General features: G+C 40.2%; 1 long non-coding RNA gene across 1 annotated transcript; it reads right to left on the bottom strand.

Annotated features, from left to right (window-relative positions):
* Nucleotides 1–60: 60 nt before the first annotated feature.
* Nucleotides 61–1,850, bottom strand: LOC146498409 (uncharacterized). Its single transcript, XR_014870837.1, has 3 exons — nucleotides 1,449–1,850; nucleotides 1,284–1,364; nucleotides 61–879 (listed from the first exon to the last, which is right to left on the bottom strand). It is a non-coding gene; the product is annotated as an uncharacterized LOC146498409 (long non-coding RNA).
* Nucleotides 1,851–12,061: the final 10,211 nt, after the last annotated feature.

Below are 12,061 nucleotides of genomic sequence, written 5' to 3'. Positions count from 1 at the left end.
TTTTGACATTTTTACGTGATAGACAGCATGAATTTTCAAGTTATATATTTCGATGGGGAGTATTGTTAAAGCCGTAGCCAGTGGACAACTAATGGACCACAAAATACACAAGGTTCAAACAGAGTGGCAGAGTCTTTATTAAAGAATAGGATTATGTTTGAAGATGATGTACAACAGAGTCGGTGCTGAGATCAGGAAGGGAGTTGCCACTGAAAGAGAGCAGAGCTGAGTTATTACTGTAGGAGAGAGCTGAGAGCATAAGTTAAATCCAATTCCCTCGTCCTCTGACCGGCTAAAATAATTCGCCAGTCAGGTTCATTGCGCTCTTCATGTCCCAAGCACTGTGGAAAAACATCGCCTGTCGAAGAAACTCTTGACTAACGTTACTATCAGCTGATGACAAGCGACATGCTAATGTAACCAACTTTAAGGTATAAAGGTGAATTACAGCTCAATAATTACTTGGGCTCGTAATAAGACCCTGGCCAGAATCAGAAGACACCAAATTCGTATGGAGCCAAAGTATTGAGCAGCAATAATGACCTGGACACAATGTTAACTTTTGAGTAGCCACTCTTGTACTGTTACAAGGTATAACAGATATTTGTCCAATTTGTACAGATAAAGTAAAAAATAAAATAAATAGTGTGCACACTCAAACAAAATAAAAGTACTCGTTGGGGCCCTTTAAGAATTTAGAGTTAAGCTGGCGATAGCCAACTTCAAAGGTCCTTGTGAGTGTAACTGGAATGTATGAGTCTGTGGTGTGTATCTTCTTTTGGGGTAGATCGTCCTCAAAGTGGTTGGCTCGCCATCTATCACAACCGGAATATCGTCCTGGTCCTTGGACTTTTCTGTCCTCTCCAAAAAAAACCTGACCTATAATCCAGGTCATAAAATGTACATTCTAATCAGTCTGTTTCAGATGCATTGTTTAAGGTTAAAATACAAAATCAAAATATTGCATCAACCTCATATTCATTGCATTAACATCTTAAATCTTATGTCTCTATTCATGTAAACATTAATTAAACAATACTTATGGTAAGTAACCATTGACATTCAAAATACAATACACCATAACAAATTCAGAACTATGTGCAAATAAGCAACAAAATATACATGTGAGTTCAGTTCAGAGGTAAAGCAGTGTGCTTAATTTCTCCACACTATAGGCCTATTCGTGAGAGAGAAATGCACTAAAAATTACCCTCTAGGTTACTTTAAACTCACAGTGAACTGACAAAAACTAGCTCTAGAGCAGCTAAGAACATGTTGCTCACCGTTGCTCTGTTTCACAAAAGCCCAACACACACTGGTGTCGGAATTGCAGCAGCTCTCCGGAAGAAAGGTGAGTGGTTAGCCTGTGAGACACCGAGCTAGCATTAGCGTGATCATGACTGTACGTCTCTACAACTTTTTTTCCTTCAGAATAACACTTGTCTTACCGACGTTGCTTCTCTCCTTCATCCAGCCACTCGACTCCGGATTTCCAGCACTTAAGTATGCTGGCTTCCTTTCCTCACAATTCTGAGTTTTTTCCCTCTCTTTTGTCCGTGGATTTCTCAGTTTGAGTATCAGATGCCTCCACTCCTCTTGCTGAGATGAGAAAAAAACCCGGGAACTCCATGCACCTTCAACTCACTTCCTGGCTGACAGGGTCAATGCGGCCTGGGAAGGCTCTGATTGGTTGCTGAGCTAGTTGCCCTCACGCGGGGTGAACTGAGAGGTGCATTCAATGGTCATAGGAAATATGACACTTTGTTGGTGTGGACAGTTAAAATAAAGAGAATAAATACTCTTTCTTCTCTATCATTGGTGTAAATGTGTTGATTTTTTCATCTGGGCTACACCAACGTTAACTAGCATGCATAACTCACCAGCTAACCTTAGCGAGCTGGCTAGCTAGTTGACAAAATGAATGCAGCTAACATTGGCTAGCTGTAGCTTCTGTGGCTAGCGTCAGTGCAAATAGGATGTTGCAAAAAAGCTTTCAGGCTTACTTGAAATTGTGATAATTTTGCTGTAAGGAGGGGGCTACTGGTTTGCTAGGTGGGGACAGAGGTTCAGGAGGGCAGGCAAGTGGGAGCCAGAGCAGGAAAGGAGCCATGGGAAGGCAGGCAGAGTGCGTAGAATAGTGAGAGCGAGATGTCCCATCCAGACTGTGATGCTGATTTAGGTAAGCAGACGGCAAAGGGGACTCCTCCTCACAACACGAAGGAGGCACACTCTGAGTGAGTTGACTATCTGTTGAAGACTGAGCAATCCTTAAATACAGCTTGGTTGATCACAAGATGGCGATAAGGTGTTATATCTGAATCTCTGACTCCGCCTCAGAGGCAGAAGGAATCTCCACACAGTTTCTTCCAGACTCTCCTCCTCTCTTGGTGAAAACAAACAGCAGAAAAGCAGAAAGCCAACACAGATCATAAGAAGTGTGTTTCATTTCTGCAGCACGTATGTTGTATTTTGAGTCTTCGTGGGAAATTCATTTGTTTTCTGGTAGGAAAGCAAGCCTAACCACCCGAACAGCCAACCCTATACATTATGTTGTAGCTGAGTAATTCTCATAGGGAAAAAATACTGCCATCTATATAACGTGCAACAGGTTCTCAGGCCATAGAGCAGTACTGTGACACTTTCTGTGTTAGTTTATAGAAACACTCGTTCAATCTTGAAATGTAAATATAGTGCCAACAGTCATGCCAGGGCTTTTTATACAGTAGAAGAAAGGACCCCACAGTATTCGATAGTGGGCATCAATGATCTGATCATATCCTGTAAGCAAGTGTCTGGAGACAGTGGAGGCCTCTTTACTTGGAAGAGGCCTCCAGGAGAACCAGACTCAAAGAGGGGGAGTCGTTTTCCTCAACCTTGATTCACATTTCAAGTCACTGGTTCAGTTTCAGTTTCATACACAGTGTTGGGAAGGTTACTTTTAAAATGTATTCCATTACAGATTACAGAATACATGCCCCAAAATGTATTCTGTAACGTATTCCGTTACGTTACTCAATGAGAGTGTCAGGGGTTGCTGAGTGGAGGCGAGGAAGAAGGAACCCAAACGCAGGACTCGCAGGTAGGTGAAGCCTGGTGATTTATTATCGATGGAGTGAACAAACAGAACAGAGGTAGGGAATGGCTGGCTGGCTGGACGACTGACTGAATGACGGTAGGACTGAATGGCTGGCTGACTGAACGAAGGCGGAAACGACAACATAACATCAATGACACGACAAAGAACTGGTGAAACCGAGGAACTTAAATACACAGGTTGAATGACAACAATGATTGGAAACAGGTGAGTACAGAGCTGAACATAATCTGACTAATGACATGAGAGACAAGCTGACACGGGGAAAAAACAGGAAGTGAAAACATTGATGTGGCAAAACTGAAAACACTGGGTCACCGACCCAGGAACCCTGACAGAGAGTAACGTATTCTGAATACTTTGGATTACTTAATATATTATCATGCTGTTTACAACTACATGAATGTACTATTGCTGTGATTTATTACTGTTACTGAAGGTCTGCGGCTCCGAACCGTAGTAAAGGGACCTCTGGCTAATACGGTGGGTTCTGTGTCGGCTCGTAGCTGAAAACTAGCTTTACTTTGTTGTCTGGGTCAACTTTGCTAGCGAGAGACAGAGAGAGGCGTTGAAAGGCTGCTCCAACAGAACTTATTGTTTTCAGAGGAAAACACGAACACGGTGTACAGTCGAGTCTTAATAGCTTACTTACAACTGGGCTCGTCAGGCTCTCTTCTTGGCTGCAGTGGTTATTATTATATTTACATGCTTCCAGCTCCCGTTTTTGCTTGATGACAGCTCGTACTTTTCCTTTTTCTCCCTCCCTCGCTCACAGACGCATAACGGATATGACAGTCCACAACAATAACAACAAAAAGGCCTCTCTCACCCAGGAAACACACAGTAGCGCGCGTCATCCTGTAAACATGGTAACCGTAACGCTGCCGCCTGGAACAACAGAACGTAGCTGTCAAACAAAACCCAAACAGTCCTGACCCGCGACAATATGAAACAGGAAAGTACCGCCGTGTAATCCATTTATTTCAGCAAAGTAACTGTATTCTAAATACCACCTTTTTAAACGGTAACTGTAACGGAATACAGTTACTCATATTTTGTATTTTAAATACGTAACGGCGGTACATGTATTCCGTTACTCCCCAACACTGTTCATACATATATATGTGCGTGTGTGACACTTTCCAGAAAGTGTCACAATACTGCTCTCTCTCTCACAGTCATAGAGAGCAACAATTAGGTGTGCATTAAGGCGAACCTTACTTTCTTGGGAAAGTGTCACTGGAGGGAAATTACTGCTTCTATTTTCATTCATAAAACCCTAATGTGCTGTGCATATTCACTGCAGCCCAGGTTTGTAGCTAGGTTGTGATAGGTGCAGGTTAAATAAAGCAGAATGGATGGTCTGGAGACTGGGTTGGATGGATGACTCACAAAGCACTGGACTCTTAAGGAAACAAACGGCCATCTTTGAAAAGATAAAGGTGCGGCTTTCAGTGCTAAGCAACCTATTTAAATAACCCAACCTACTGTATTTAAATGAGTTGTTGCCACAATCTCAACAACCATGAGAATGACAATAACCACAGAGTGGAGAGATAATGAGCAGATTAGCCCAGCACTACACAGCTGAAGCTATTGTAACCCTGTGCAGTTATTGCAGGAACATCAGTCAGTAACTGTTTAGATCAATTTATTGGTGATTGGGGATGAAGTATGATCTTTGCCGTTATCAAAATCTTCCATAGACTCCTATACTGTATTATTTGAGTACCATGTATTTCTCTTATAATCTCTCAGTTGACTCAATACCATATGGCTGAGTATGGCATGACTCAACATTTAAGTGAGAAAAGTGCGAAGGAAAGGCTTCCTTTGAATCATTGTCCCCTTCTGAGATGAAACATACAGAGAGGCTATTGATGTCTACATTAAGATGGATGTATAAAGCAAGAGAAGGAAAAAAGTGCATATTTCATTTAGTCCCTTAGGGAGAAGACAGACTCTTTCATGTGCAGTGATTATACGCTGGCACTGCTAACGGCTGGCTTCAAGGAAAAAAATTGTTAAATCAATCCAGATGATTTTAATTGTTTAGAGTTGTCTCACCTGCCAATCTGCATTACAGTTCAAAGGCATTTAAAATTAGAAATGTGTAAATTCAACACACAACCACAGGCAACAGTCTCTGGCAAGTCTAGAGGATCTATATATTCATTTACCTTTCGTGTATAGCCAACTGCTTTACATTTTACAAATGTTTTTAGCTGACTACCTAGAAATGCATAGGCGCCACATTTAACTCCAGTTACACAGAAATCTCCTTCTTTTCAGTCTTTTCAGTTTCCACTTTAACTGTCTTTTCCCCCCAAATGATGTCACCTTCTGACGATGTTTCTATAACAGACAGACATTTTAGATGCTTGTGAAAACTATTTAAGTGCTGCTTTGCTGTTGTGTTTTCAATTTGCAGGACTATGGAAAAGCTATGGAAAGATCATCTGGATTTGTCTTATCCTACCTAATTACTACTGTCCACTTCTAAAGTTTAATGAGAAGTGTAAAACTTGTAAAAACATGCTGTGTATGCCGGGTTGACAGGTTTCCAGTGTATCAGGGGGTTGATGTACAAAGGCAAACATACTTTCACACATGCTCACCATTTTTTTTACATTCACCTAACCTCCATGTCCTTGGACTGTCTGGGGATGAAACAGATAGAAGAAATATTTTCTTCTACTTCTCACCTTTATATCTATAAATAAGACACACACAATAATACACCTCACCCATCATCTTCAAGTAATCTCACTTCTGAGACGAGGTGGAGAATCCATCTTTTCAGAGATGTTTAGAAGTCGTACAACCCTTGTGATGTCTTTTTGCAATGGAGATAAATTTTTCACTGTCATGGTAATATATCAGAAAGATGTGGAATTTTCCACATATTTTACAATCTGCTATTCTATGTGTTACTGCTTTAAGGTGACCTAAATGATTGGTCTCAGTATCAACATGAAAATAACAGCCAACTTAGGCTCACCAGCCAGTTTGAACTTGTTTGATTTGTGAAAGGTTTTATATTGGATGACCTTCCTGATGCAGCTCTCCCCATTAATCCAGGCTTGGGACTTGCACTAGGGACACACTGTCATTTGGTCCCCTTGTGGCTGGGTTTAATATGGGAGGTCGAAGAATTCAAAACGTGATGGAAACAAGATTTATCCAGTTAGTCATATTGCATGACCCACTCAGCAGTGCAGAGCTTCCCAGTTGGTCATATCATGCAATCCAACTTGGCAGTGCAGAGTTATTGAAACCAGAAATGCTTTTACTTTGAAGGATTGTCCACTTGTACTAGACAGCAGCTCTTTTAGTGAAATACAGTAAGACAGCTCAGCTCTTTTATTGTCAGTGGAACAGTAGTGTACAGCAAAATTAATTATTCTGAAGTAAAATACTCAAAACGTTCTTAATGGTTTGTAGCATAATTTAAAATTCCATAAATTCAAGGCTAATTTTTGTTTTGTTTTGCTGTAAATGTAGTTGCAACAGTGTGAAACACTGCACCAGTGTTGGTCAAGTTACTTGAAAAAAGTAATCAGTAATTAATTACTGATTATTTCCCCAAAAAAGTAATTCCGCTACTTAGTTACTTACTTTTCCTGAATTTTTCCATGCAGCTATCTAAGGACCAATCCCACCTCTCTTGTTTGTGGTCTTCAGGCTCCCTCTCAAACAGCTTATTTGACCATTTTCAGAAATACAGAAAAACACATATAAAAGCACAACTTGATAGATAAGTGGTGGTTGTGTAAAGTAGAGATGGGCCGATCTGATATTACGTATCGGTATCGGTCTGATACTGACGTAAATTACTGGATCGGATATCGGAGAGAAATAAAAAAATGTAATCCGATCCATTAAATATCAAAAAAGCACCTCACAAAACTTGCGACACGGCGTAATTTGGCTCATAACCGTAGCACGTTGCAGCAGTATGCATCACGTGATAGAGCAGCTGTGTGTATTTGTAGCCTCGCTACCAATCCGGCATTTCATCTCCGAGGAAGTTATCCGAGAGAGAAGTAAAGCAAGTGTGTAAGTTCATCTCTGAATGTTTGTAAAGCATTCCCACATTAAGCTTAACAACCGATATATGGAGCGACTGCCTCTCTCTCTCTCTCTCCTGCTGCTACTTCAGTCATGAAACTGATCAATGATCAGCTGATCGGCTTTTCTGTCGCGAGTCTGTCTCTCTTCTTTGTTTTTGGCCCACTTTGCACCAGAAAGAGGAAACCAGCGGCTGAACAACAGCAGCATGTTTAAGCTTGATAATCTGTTGTTAGAATTTATTTAATATTACTTTCTACACCAGGATCTTTTTCTACGCAGCTGACGGCTGGTAACTGTGCAGGGGCGGATCTAGCAAAGTTTAGCCAGGGGGGCCGATAGGGCATGAACAGGGAAAAGGGGGCACAAAGACATACTTTCCTTTCTTATTCTCATTTAAAATGTCTAGCTTTTAATAAACAATTATCCAAATCTTACACCCAAAGTTTTAATCTGATGTAAAATGTATAGAAGTCCATTACTGTATATAGTAACTGTTAAGTCTAATATACCCTAGTAAGCTATAGTACTTTTTCCTTTGGGAAGGTACCATCTGTGCAGTTCTGTAGAAGAAAGATGTTGAATCTATTTAATTATTCTTGAAAAATAATTTATTTCTGTGCATTTTTCCACACTGCATCAAATTAAAGTTGATTACGTCGATTAAGCATCATGAGGTGGGGGGTGGTTCCTTATTTTTTTATTTTTTTGCTGGGAGTTTTAGAACCCTATTAGTTAGGTTGCTTACTCTTCAAAGTACCAGAATAGGGGGGATGGAGCAGGTTTAAGTTTATTAGATTGATCAGTTTTGCTGAACTATTAAATATTTTGGGTGCAGTGTACTTTTTTGCATACAGGTATAACAGAATAGCTTTATTGTTTTTTTTTTTCGTTTTTTTTTACTTGAGTATGAACTTATACAAAAAGCAGCAAGATATTAAAAAACAGTTTTATTGATTAAAAAACACACTATATGGGATTCATATCGGTATCGGCCGATATCCAAATTTATGTTATCGGTATCGGACATAAAAAAGTGGTATCGTATGGAACGCCAGGACTGCCATAATGAATTAATTAAATACACCATTAAAGAATTAATTGAATGTGTCAATAATTAATTAAAATCAGAAATAATTAATTACATAAATATTTATGACACATGTAATTAATTAATTATTGACACATTTAATTAATTATTGACATATTTAATTAATTATTTCTTTATTTCACATTTTAATTAATTATTGACACATTTAATTAATTATTTCTTTATTTCACATTTTAATTAATTATTGCACAGTTGACTCCTTCAGGTCTCACCATGAAATAATTTTATCTGTCAGCCTCACCCGTCAAACTCAGGGGGCGGGGTTAACGCTGCCATGCAGCTTCTCTAACATTTGATTGGTTGCCGTGCAAAGTAAGGCAAGACAGGTCAATCCTAGATAATCGATTGCTTGTGTCGACTTGGTATCCCAGAATGCATTTCAAATCACAGGCAGCAATAGTGTAGTTTTAAAATAGTGTTTTAGCTGCGAATGTCTGGTCAGGTTGTCAACATAGAACATGTTTGCAAAAGTGCTCAGATGTTTTCAGACATTTCACTAGCTCTGCTAACAGTCAGCTGACAGAGTGCACCGAGCTCACAGCTTAACTGTTTATTTTGTGTGTATTTGTTTGGTTTGGAGGGGTGGGGGCTACGTTAACCGGTTTGTTTAGATACTCCACTCTCTGTGTTCCACATGTTGCATTCGCAGATTCTCATTTTCACCGAACGATCGTCTCTTTCCGCCTGGTCTTGTGTCTCTGTGCTTTTGTAACATAAAGAACGAGCTGACGTGTTTCTCACGACACCAGCGATCAGCTCAACAGGCCCTCAGTTTACCTGCATGCATCCTCCTCATCCTCACCTGTCAGCGGTTGTTTAACACCTGCTGCTAATTCAACAAACACGTCCACGTTACCTGGTAATAGTCACAGTTTAACTGGGCAGCCGGTGCTCGATATTACGCAACGTCAGCACATTTTTCTGCACAAGATAAGTAAATATAGTTTTTCCCGAGCGCAGAGCTGCTGGAGCTTGTTTCCCAACAGAGCACTTTATAGGCGAACCCACTTTATCAGCGGCTGATGTCCAATCACCGGCACAGCTTTGAAACCTCACCTGAGTTTTAGCTCTCAGTGTTGCAGGTCACACTGATGACTGAACAAAAACCCAAAGATCAGCTGTTAATCGAATTTATTTGCTCTCTCTCCTCCTTAAACATGTTTTTAATGTTAGTTATAATTCAGAATTGGCGAGTGAAACACGTAGGACACATAAGAACATCAGGAAATAAAACCCCGATAAATATAACCTCAGTAAAATAAGTCAGTGTCAGCGGGGGTTATTGTGTACCGGGGCCTGCGCTTTGTCGGTGGTAATAACAGCTCGATTGCTTGCGAGGCGAACGGGTCTATCCCCCGCTTTGCCGTGAGACTGGGCAGACATCTCCGAAATCATCGAAGCACTTTTGCAAAGAGGCTCTATCTTGACAAACCGACCAGACACATGAAGATCAAACCACTACATTCTCCGCTAAAAAAATATTAAAACGGTATTTGGTGACACACAAACAGGGTTTTTCAAAGCTCAGTTCTGTTAGTTTCCACATGCTGGTTGTTGTGTGCTAAAAACAATGGCCACCAGGCCAAAGCAATGGTTTTGACTCGATCAGCGTTAGCCCCGCCCCCTGAGTTTGATGGGTGAGGTTGACAGATAAAATTATTTCATGGTGAGACCTGAAGGAGTCAACTGTGCAATAATTAATTAAAATGTGAAATAAAGAAATAATTAATTAAATGTGTCAATAATTAATTAAATGTGTCATTAATTAATTAAATGTGTCAATAATTAATTAAATGTGTCAATAATTAATTAATTACATGTGTCATAAATATTTATGTAATTAATTATTTCCGATTTTAATTAATTATTGCCACATTTAATTAATTATTTAATGGTGTATTTAATTAATTCATTATGGCAGTCCTGGCGTTCCATAGTATCGTGCCATCTCTAGTGTAAAGTAAGAAAGTAAAATGTAGAATTGGACAGTACACCTGATCAACATTTTAAACAAATGGTAACCCCGATCCTGCCTATTAACTCAAAGAAAGATGAAACACTTACCAGAAAAAAACAAACAGATGTGAATCCGTGTCTCAGCAAACAGAACAAATCTCATTAAGTGTTGCTTTGAATTCTGAATCATCAACAGTGTCACTTACAAATCCATGATCGCATCTCTTCTTCCTCCTTCCTGCTTCACAGTGGGAATAACAAAGCAATTCTCATTCTCAGAGCATCAAAAACTGTTGTTTTTTTAAAGAGCAGGAGATTGTCCTGAAATACGTAACATGTTTTGACAAACACAGTCATCAGAGTCACATTCTGACAAACACGTAACTACCCGTATACACAATATCCAAAGGTCAGAAAAAAGGTGCATGCTGCAAAAACATCACATAAAGATGTTGTCCCTTTTCAACACAAATCTCCTAAACAAATCCCCCAGTGTTACCAGTTAAGATTATCCAGGTTAAAATTATAGTTGGGCCCTGTAAATTTACTCCCCAGTGATCCAGCTCTTGAAGCAATTTTTACTGTAGTCTCTGATGTTACCTTCCTCTTAGGGATGTGCTGCCAAGTGAGGTGTTAAAGGATTACCTGAGCACAGACAGCAACCTTGCAGTTAAGATTCATTTGGTAGTTAATGTTGAGATGGTTCTTCCTCTTGAACACTTGGAAGTAATGTTGCAGGCAAACTGAGCTCTAATGGGGTGTCTGTAGCTCAGGAGGTACAGCAGGTCACAAACTAATTATAAGCTTGGTGGTTTTGTCCCTGGCTGCTTCAGTCTGCCTTGGGCAAGACACAGCCTCCATGTTGAGTTGGGGCTATGGTTCGGATTTTGGTCAACCACAGAAAGTTAATGTTACGATTCTGGGTCAGTTTCGAACCAGTATTTTGAGTTTTGATTGTTAGTTTATTTTTGAATGATTGTTGTGGTTTTTGGTGCTATGATGATGATGATTATTAGAGTTCCATGTTTCTGTTTATTTGTGTTCTCATGTTTTGTGTGGGTTTAGTTCCATGTGTCATTTTCTGTCTGTCTCTCAGTGTCGAGTCTGCGTCTTTGTGTAGTGTTCTTGTTTCCTGTTTTATTGTGAAGGTCTGCGTCTCATGTGAGTGTGTGTGTGTGTTCAGTTTTACCTCCGTCTCGTCTTGTTGATTACTCCCAGCTGTGTTCCCCACCTGTGTGTAATCTCCCTGTGTTTCTCTGTGTGTATTTAAGTCGCGTCTTCTGTCATTGTAGTTGCTGGTCCGTCTGTGTATTCACCATGTTTCATCCGTGTGTTCCCTGCTGTCTACCGTCGTCTGCCTCTGCTCGCCCTCCTTCATGTTCGTGTTCTGGTTTCTGCGCTGTAGTTCAGTTGTTTTCCGGTATAGTTTAGTTTGTCTTCGTTTGCCACTTTCCCTTTGCCGTTTATTCAATAAACCACCTTCACACCTTCACGACTGCCTGCGTTTGGACCCTCCTTCATTTCTTCCACACGGCTCTTCTCACTCGCCGTGACAGTTAATAATTTTCAGTTGTCAAGTGATGCAGTTGAATGCCCTCTGTTTACCAAATTAACCCTCATCCTCAAAAATCCTCAACAACAAAGAGTTGGTCCAGTGTTCTGCCATCAGGACAAAAACCAAAAACTGATTTCTGCCTCTGTTGAGTTTAGCAGCGCCCCACCCAGACTGTATAAACTGTGAACAGAGCACTGCTTCCTCTTGCCTGATGGTTTGCCAGAATTGTTTTTTGGCCATGGACTCACCAAACCCACATTTAAGTTTTTCAATT

This window comes from Neolamprologus multifasciatus, chromosome 18 (assembly GCF_963576455.1).
Source record: "Neolamprologus multifasciatus chromosome 18, fNeoMul1.2, whole genome shotgun sequence".
NCBI lineage: Eukaryota > Metazoa > Chordata > Actinopteri > Cichliformes > Cichlidae > Neolamprologus > Neolamprologus multifasciatus.
Note: the sequence above shows the minus strand (reverse complement) of the source record. Positions and strands in the feature narration are given on the sequence as shown.